General features: G+C 36.5%; 1 pseudogene; it reads right to left on the bottom strand.

The window, feature by feature from the left end:
• Nucleotides 1-336: 336 nt before the first annotated feature.
• On the bottom strand, nt 337-435 carry LOC132283994 (small nucleolar RNA R71; annotated as a pseudogene).
• Between the last annotated feature and the right edge of the window lie 7,864 nt (nt 436-8,299).

Raw genomic sequence — 8,299 nt, 5'->3', positions numbered from 1 at the left:
GTGCCTAATGAATATAACGTACCCACTTGCATTCAATTGCCTCCATTTAGAGCACATCACTATAAAATCAAAGAACAAACCATTCAAATGCTTCCTAACTATCATGGACTTCCAAGTGAAGAACCTTATAAGCATTTGGATGAGTTTCTTGAAGTGTGTTCAATACACGGACATGCTGGAAGAAGTTTTAAGATTTAAAATTTTTCCTTTTAGCCTTAAAGACAAGGCAAAATATTGGTTCAACAATCTTAGGCCTTTTTCGATAACCTCTTGGGCGGAAATGCAACAAGAGTTCTTGAAAAAGTACTATCCGGTTTCTAAGACCAATGCCATAAGAACTTCAATTAGAGAATTTTCTCAAGGGGATGAGGAAATGTTTCATGAGGCATGGGAAAGGTTTAATGATTTGCTTAGAAAGTTCCCTCATTATGACATACCTTAGTGGCAACTAGTCCAATATTGCTTTGAAAGTTTACCGGATAATTACAAGGGTATGGTTGATGTATCTATGGGTGGTTCTTATCTTGACAAGCATGAAAATGATGTGTGGCAATTGTATGAAAGTATGAGTGAAAATTCCATGCATAGCTTATTATCTTCTAAAAATGGTAGAAACCTAGGTGGAAGGAAGAATGTTGGCTTATATCAAGTTGACAACTCCAATGACATAGCCGCCGAGATGAAATCTTTATCTCAAAGGTTTGATCAATTTTTGATCAACCAAAATTCGGCAAATCAAGTATCTTCCTCCCCTACTCATATTCATCATTGTGCATCTAATGAATCTTACATGACTTGTTCAAGTGTCTTGCATTCTACTTCCAATTGTCCACATGGACATGTGCAAAGTGAACCTTATGAGCAAGTCAATGCTACATTTGTTAATCAAGGGAATAATCCCTATGGCACTCATTACAATTCAAGTTGGAGGAACCATCCAAACTTTTCATGGAAAAGCCAAGGGGAATTCTCAAACCCTCCCCAAGGTGGTTTTCAAGGGAAGTATGTTCCGCCACCAATGCAAGGCCAAGGTTCCCAAGGTTTTAAATCATCATCATTTCAATCACATGGCAATCAATTTTCTAATTCTTATTTCCCTAATCAACCATCATATTCTCAAGGAAACTCCAGGATTCCCGCCTTTGAAGAAAGTTTTGACCGCTCTAGACACTCTAGAGGTGAACACTCAATTGCTTTATTCTCACTCTTAATCCATTGCTAAGCTAGAAACCGAAGTAGGGCAAATAGCTAGTACCTTAAATGTTAGAGGGAAGGGGAAGATGCCTTTGAATGCCCCGCCAAAGCAATAATGTGTTGTGGAGACTCATTCCTTATCGGAAGGGCACATAATTGAGCATGTCAATGCGGTGACAACCTTGAGAAGTGGGAAGATTATAGATAACCAAGTAGGTATTCCCAATGAGGAGAGTGAACCAGTGTAACCAAAAGTTGACACCCGTCCCGTTTCTTATCATTTTCCTCCTTTATTGCATATGAATGATCATTCAAATGAGAAAGTGTTAGAAAGTGATTTGAAAAGTGAGTCCAAAATTGATTTGAAGGATAAATTAAACAAAGCTTTGAAAAAGGATTTTAAAAATTCTTGTGTTGATGATATTTCAAAGAAAAGTTTTGAAAAAGTTTTTGAGCCAAGAGCTCCATTTCCGGATGCCTTGAAAGGATCCATTTATCTTGATAAACAAAAGACCAAGACCAATGAAATCATTGAAATGTTTAGGCAAGTGAAGATTAATCTTCCACTTTTGGATGCAATTAAGCAAATTCCGGCTTATGCCAAGTTCTTAAAAGATCTTTGCACCCAAAAAAGGAAGAACAAGAGCCAAGCACCTAGGAAAGTGGTCTTGACCGAGCAAGTGAGCTCAATCTTGCAACATAACACCATTCCAAAGTTTAAGGACCCTGGTTCATCTACTACCTCTTGCATCATTGGTGACCATGTCATTAATTGGGCTCTTCTAGACTTAGGAGCAAGTGTTAATCTTCTTCCATACTCGGTATATGTCAAATTGGGCTTAGGAGACTTGAAACCGACGTCGGTGGTTTTACAACTTGTCGACCGATCCATTAAAAAGCCTAGGGGTATCATTGAGGATGTCTTGATTAAAATTGATAAATTCTTCTTCCTGGTCGATTTCGTCGTCATTGACACAAAACCGATTCCAAATCCTAAGAGCCAAATTCTCGTTATCCTTGGCCGTCCTTTCTTGGCAACCGCGAATGCCAACATAAATTGTAGGACGGGGGTAATGAAAATCTCATTTGGGCATATGAAAGTGAAGTTGAATATCTTCTATCCGACCCCAAATTCATTTGACAAGCATGAAGAAGTAAATGTTATAGAAAAATGTCTAAATAATGAATGTGAAAGAATGGAGTCTTTGCTTGAAACCAAAATTTCAAAAAGTTCATCTTCGACCTTGAAACTAAAGAATGATGTTTCAAAATTTTGCTTTGAGAGGGCATGGAAGCCCAAAGTTCACATTGACAAAGGACTAACAAATTCCTTTGAACCTAATCCAACAAGTTCTTTAGGGAACCATTTGTTGGGTGGAATTCAAAGTACTTATCACCCCGACAAGGAAGGGATGCATTACAAGATGTTTGATCCGGGCTAAAAGAGCCAAACATCTTGCTAGAGATGTTAAAGACTAGTAAAGGCTTCGTAGGGTTTATAACCCTATTCCTCCCTCATTTCTATTTTATCTTTTATTTCTTGTGCCGTCTAGATATGTTTTGGAATTCATACATATGGCTATGAATTTTGATTGAGTATGTATGCACTTTCATTCTGAAAATAGGCATTTTGTCCTTGTTCAATCGATCTCAAAAGAGGTTCGATCGATTGAACTCCCATCCTTGCATCCAATTATTGCTCTATTCCATCGATCTGAAATTTCCTGCACAAATCAGCCCTCTGTGTATCGTTCAAGAATTTCTTTGGATCGATCTGAAAGTTCTTAGATTGATCCAACTTTTTCTTGGATCGATCTTCACTCTACACTTAGAAAATTTTTTGAGATCCATAAATAAGGCCTCTTTATGCATCGTTCGAGTTTCTCTGCAGGTTTTTACCTGTGATACCCCTAGATCCGAGACACAAGTTGATCAGGCCCAAGCCCAAACCCAAGGGAATATCAAACAATTAATATTTAAAACGAACACAGATTACAAAATGAATTAAGAAGAAATAAATAATAATGCTGAATGAATACTAAATCATAAAATCCTTAATCGTTAATCATTAAAACCAAACTTTCCAAAACCTCCGATCCATACAACTCGGGAATCCATCCAGTGGACCCCTTATTAAAATCCTAAACAAAAACAAAAACAACTGAAGTAGAATTTAAAACTAAACATAGAAAGCAATCCTACGTAATCAAAGGAATGAGTGTCTGTATCTACTTTGCACGTCCAAGCTCTAACCCTGGAACTGATGAACACTTGAAAAAAATAAGAGAGGGGGTCAGGTCCACATGCAAGTCCTATCCTACTACGATCCATACAGAAATTCAATACGCAGATACATCCTAGATAACTCAACAATGTCTAGAGTAATCCATATATGTATATATTACACACTATAGGACGCTCGCTAATCCAATAAGTCTGTCTCAACCTGAATAGAAGGTAACATGCGAAAACGCACCCAAAGGTGGGCATGAGTACCTAGACCTACCAGGGAACAACACCTATGTCCAGTTATCTGTCATAGGTGATATACGCACCCTAACCATAGTTCTAAGACTCAAGCTCACACCATGGCACCATATCATAAATATATAAAGTTCGTATACTACTAATACAAAATATCATCCATCTAGTACAGTGGTCTAATATATGTATAACAATCCATCCAGAAACCCAAAGTAGGTCATTTAATTATTTTATTGACATGACACAAGTAGGAGATGGATTTAACCTTTATGGTTAATCCATACCTCAATCCAGATTATGTAGGATTTAACTTATTTGGTTAATCCGTCCTTAGAATGCCACCGTCCCATACCGGTGCATTAATCCATCGAGTCCAACAAATGTTGTAACCAAATAATAACACGTCAATTAAAACAGAAATATTATGATACAAAATTAAACCATCCAGTCCAATAAATGATGCAATATAAAAATAATACATCAATTTAATTCACAGATAATATGATACACATCATATAGATAAGTATTGCATTTATTTAAGCAATACCACAGTTTAAATAGCATGCAGCTATCTTACCCTCCAAGTCACTAGCATACATCTCAGATAAACAAATATAACGTTTCATAAACATTGTTTAATCCATTTAAACATTAATTTCAACTGCCAGAGCAATTAAATTTACCCTTCCATCCGATCTAAATAATATATAATTTATTTAATTTCCAAACCATCCACCTTCTTAGCATATATAGATATAATATGCATTCTGAGATCTTCCTAAGTCCATTAAACCCAATTAGATTAATTAAAATTGGTTTAGAAATAATTCGAGGCAATTAAAACCAAAATCCAAGTCACGGTCCAATTGAGTCGGCTGAGTTCCCAACTTAGCAGGCTGAGTTCCCAACTTAGCAGGCTGAGTTCCTAACTTAGCCGGCTGAGTTGCCAACTTAGTCAGCTGAGTTGTTGCTGAAGTCGTCTTCTTCGTCTGTTCAGCCTCTATTAACCCTAAAACTTCATTGTTAAGGCCACTAAGCTTCAACCTAAGTCCCACACGTCCATACTAAACTATTTTAGATGTTTTAACATGCAAAGATTAAACTTAACCATCAATTGTGCATCAAAAATTTCTAGAATCATTCAAAACCGGAATATGAAAACAAAGTCATACACCCTCTGTTTTAGTCCAACTAAGCATGCATAATGACTCAATTTTAGCATTCATTAAACCCCTGGAGTCTAGTTAGGCATGCACAGAACACAGATTTAAGGGAAAGAGTAGAACAGACACTTGCCTTTCGTTTCAGATTTTGAAACTCTAAACCACTGTGACGGCCCAAGTTTTGTAAACCCGGTGCGTCAGTAATGACCAAAAGATGACCCGATAACGGATCCAAAATGCGGAAGCGAAAGGTGAAACAACGGTCTCTAGAGATACAATGCATCTCTAAGACACCAATGTGATCCTCAATGAGGTCATGGAACCCAAAGGAAAACCAATGCGGAAGAGTCGTTTTAAAAACGGACAAAAAGGAACCTAGGGGCAAAATGGTCATTTTGCAAAAAAATGGATTCAAGTGCTATCGAGCACACCACTGGGAAGACTATGAAAATTTAATCAATTTAAAAAAAAAAACTCACTTGATTTGTAGTCTGGATGAGGGAGAAAGGTCAAAAACAAAATCGACGTCGCGGCGGCCCGACAAAGGCCGTGACAGCTACAGTGTTGTCACCCATTACTGCTGCAACTAAGAGTAAAAACGGGTATCTAAACGGACTTTTCTGGAAAAACTCAAAGAAGAAACCCCCCCTAAAATCAAGTTTTCTACCCGACATATAGACGGAAACCAAAAACATGCATTGAAAAAGGTCCAAAATACCCTCAAGAAAATCAGGTCTAGAGGTCAAAAATCGTTCCAAGCTACTGCTCAAAGAAAGGAAATGGGGCTTCAGAAGGTTTTTAAATTGCCTAAATTGAAAATTCAATCTTAAAATACACCCACAAGACCCCCGGAAGTTTCGGATCAGTCGTCACGCTTTTCCAAAAAAAGTCGATGAATAGCACCAAGTATATTTGCACTAAAGTCGGCAAAAACCTAGCAGCAATGATTTTTCAGAAAAAAGTCAATTTTTGAGGGACAAGATGGAAGTTTCTGGAAAAACACAAAGAAGAAACCCCCCTCAGAATTGAGTTTTCTATGTGACTTACTAGGAAAAATGAAAAAAATGCATTTTAAAATACCTGAAATTCCCCTAGAACAGAATAGGGTAAAACTCCCTAAAAAGGCTACTTAGAGTCTTTGTTTCATCAAGGATGGTTTTGTTCGCCAAAGTGAGCATGCAAGCATATGTAATGTGATAAAATAGATGTTTTACAATGGACTATGGCCTCATGGCATGTCATATGCAAAATAGAACCCTTCAATGCATTAATCCACATATCTTCCATAGGCAACAATGAAGTTCAAAGTTAGCATACATTTCACATAAGTGTATTTGGCCCTTGGCCTCATTACAACCGCATTCTAAGAGTTTCAAAAGGTGCACTTAAGTGCATATTACATAACTTAGACAATAAGTACAAGTTTTATCAAAGTAAGCAAAAGTATGACAAGATATGCTAACATATGCATATTCTATGTCATCAAAATATACTTCAAGAACCCTATGTCATCAAAATATAACATATTCTAAGAATGCTGTGCATCCCACACTAAGGCTTCTTTACCTGCAAAACACCCATTAACTTAGGGGTGAGTAAACAAGTTTACTCGTAGGGAATGCATGGGTTTATCTTTGTACCAAGTTACAATCCAATACCATTTAATTTATGCTATCAAGTGACAATAGAACTTTCAACATAACACAATGAGATGTAATTTTACAAAGTCAACAACTTGTAATTTAAATGCAAAATCAAACCAAAGTGGATACTTGGACGTCACGCCGGATCAAATCGACAATGTGGTTACTTTAGGGTTACTAGCTGTAATACCCCTAATTTTAAAAGGATAGTCTCGGCATTTTTAATATTTATTGTATTACATTTTTATTTATTTTATTGTCTTTATCGCATTTTTATTTATTTTATTATTTTTCATTTGTTTAAATTGGTTGTATGTGCATTATTTGGTTTAATTAATTGCTTAATGGTTTATTTGTTTAATCAGTCATGTTACTTAATGTGTTTTTGGTAACTGTTTATATAATTTTATTTATTTATTTAATTGTTTAATCAATTTTATTTAATGGAAATTTAAATTTAAGGGAATTTAGTTTTCTGTTCTCTACGTGAATTTAGGGTTGCAATTTACATGGGTGGCCGACGTAGGTATTTATCTTAGGTTGGTTTATGGGCCGAGATGGGCTCTAGCTTTAAGGTTACAAGGATTAGGGTTTAGAGTTAAGCTTATAAATATATACGTGCGGTAAGCTTAGGGTTTGGATTCATAGCAGTTAACTTGGAGACGTGAATTGAATTCTGTGGAAGACACAGAAATTGTGAGGTACAGAGGGAGAACAGAGGAAGATAGGAGGTGTCTCTGGGTTGAACCAAGTTACTGGGGAAGCAGACTTGTAGTTTAGGACACAAACATATCACCACAGAAGCTGAGAATTTAGAGTTTCAAGTCTGAAACTCAAAGGCAAGTTCTTCTCTTTCTCCTTCTCTTTGGCTCGTGTTCTGTGCACCTAGATAATCTCTAGGGTTTAACCAATCAATAATTGGAAGATATATGTTTAATATATGTCATGTGAATGATCTGTTTATGTTGAAAATCAATCTGTTACAGTTCATGCATGTCACGTTTCAGTTTTCTATTTTTTAAGCGTGTTGCTCTGTTGTAACTTTAGTCTTTGGAATTGCTTTTAATCTCTGTAAATGAACCATGGGGATGTTATAGGGATTGATATAAGATCCTCAGGTTCAGTGGTAAAGGGGAACAGAGGGTTTGGAAGAGAACTGAAATTTTCTTAAATTAATTTCCAGTGTTGTTCTTCAAGCATACTAATTTAATGGCTTCATTTAATCTCTGTAATTGGTTTCAAATTATTGTAATAAAATCTTGGGGACGCTATTAGGCTTAAATATGACTCTTAAATTAGTTTTAAAACCCAACAGAAAGATTGCAACTGGCCGAAGTTGGAACAGAGGTCAGAACGAAGCTGAAACGGAGGGGAAGCTCGCAGGGGGAGAGAGAGCCGGCTCTGGAATGCCAAGAGCCAGCTCCCACCTGTTTAGAGACGGCTCCAAGGTGGTGGTAGAGCCCGCTCTATGCTGATTTAGAGCCTGCCCTACTTTTGTAGAGCAGGCTCTTTCATTTTTGATGCGTACAATGTTTCTTAAGCTACTGTTTGGGCACTTGTGGTTCTTGAACAGTTTTAAAAATTTAATGGGCTTTTTAATAAATAATTTATGATGTAATAAAGGTCTGGAATTGCATCAAATACCCTCTTGGTATTAGTGGAAGTAACAGTGCTCTATTTATCAACTTTGCGTACGGTTAACGGCTGGAAGGAAATTTATTGTCTAATTTTGATTTGACAATTTAAGGGGCTATAATATGATTCTAAATTAAATTTTAGATTTATGATGAAGTCTTTTATTTAATAATTTCGACT

Source organism: Cornus florida, unplaced genomic scaffold, assembly GCF_030987335.1.
Source record: "Cornus florida cultivar Cherokee Brave unplaced genomic scaffold, ASM3098733v1 CherokeeBrave_3.0.0_Hap2_Chr01, whole genome shotgun sequence".
NCBI classification, from domain to species: Eukaryota; Viridiplantae; Streptophyta; class Magnoliopsida; order Cornales; family Cornaceae; genus Cornus; species Cornus florida.
Note: the sequence above shows the minus strand (reverse complement) of the source record. Positions and strands in the feature narration are given on the sequence as shown.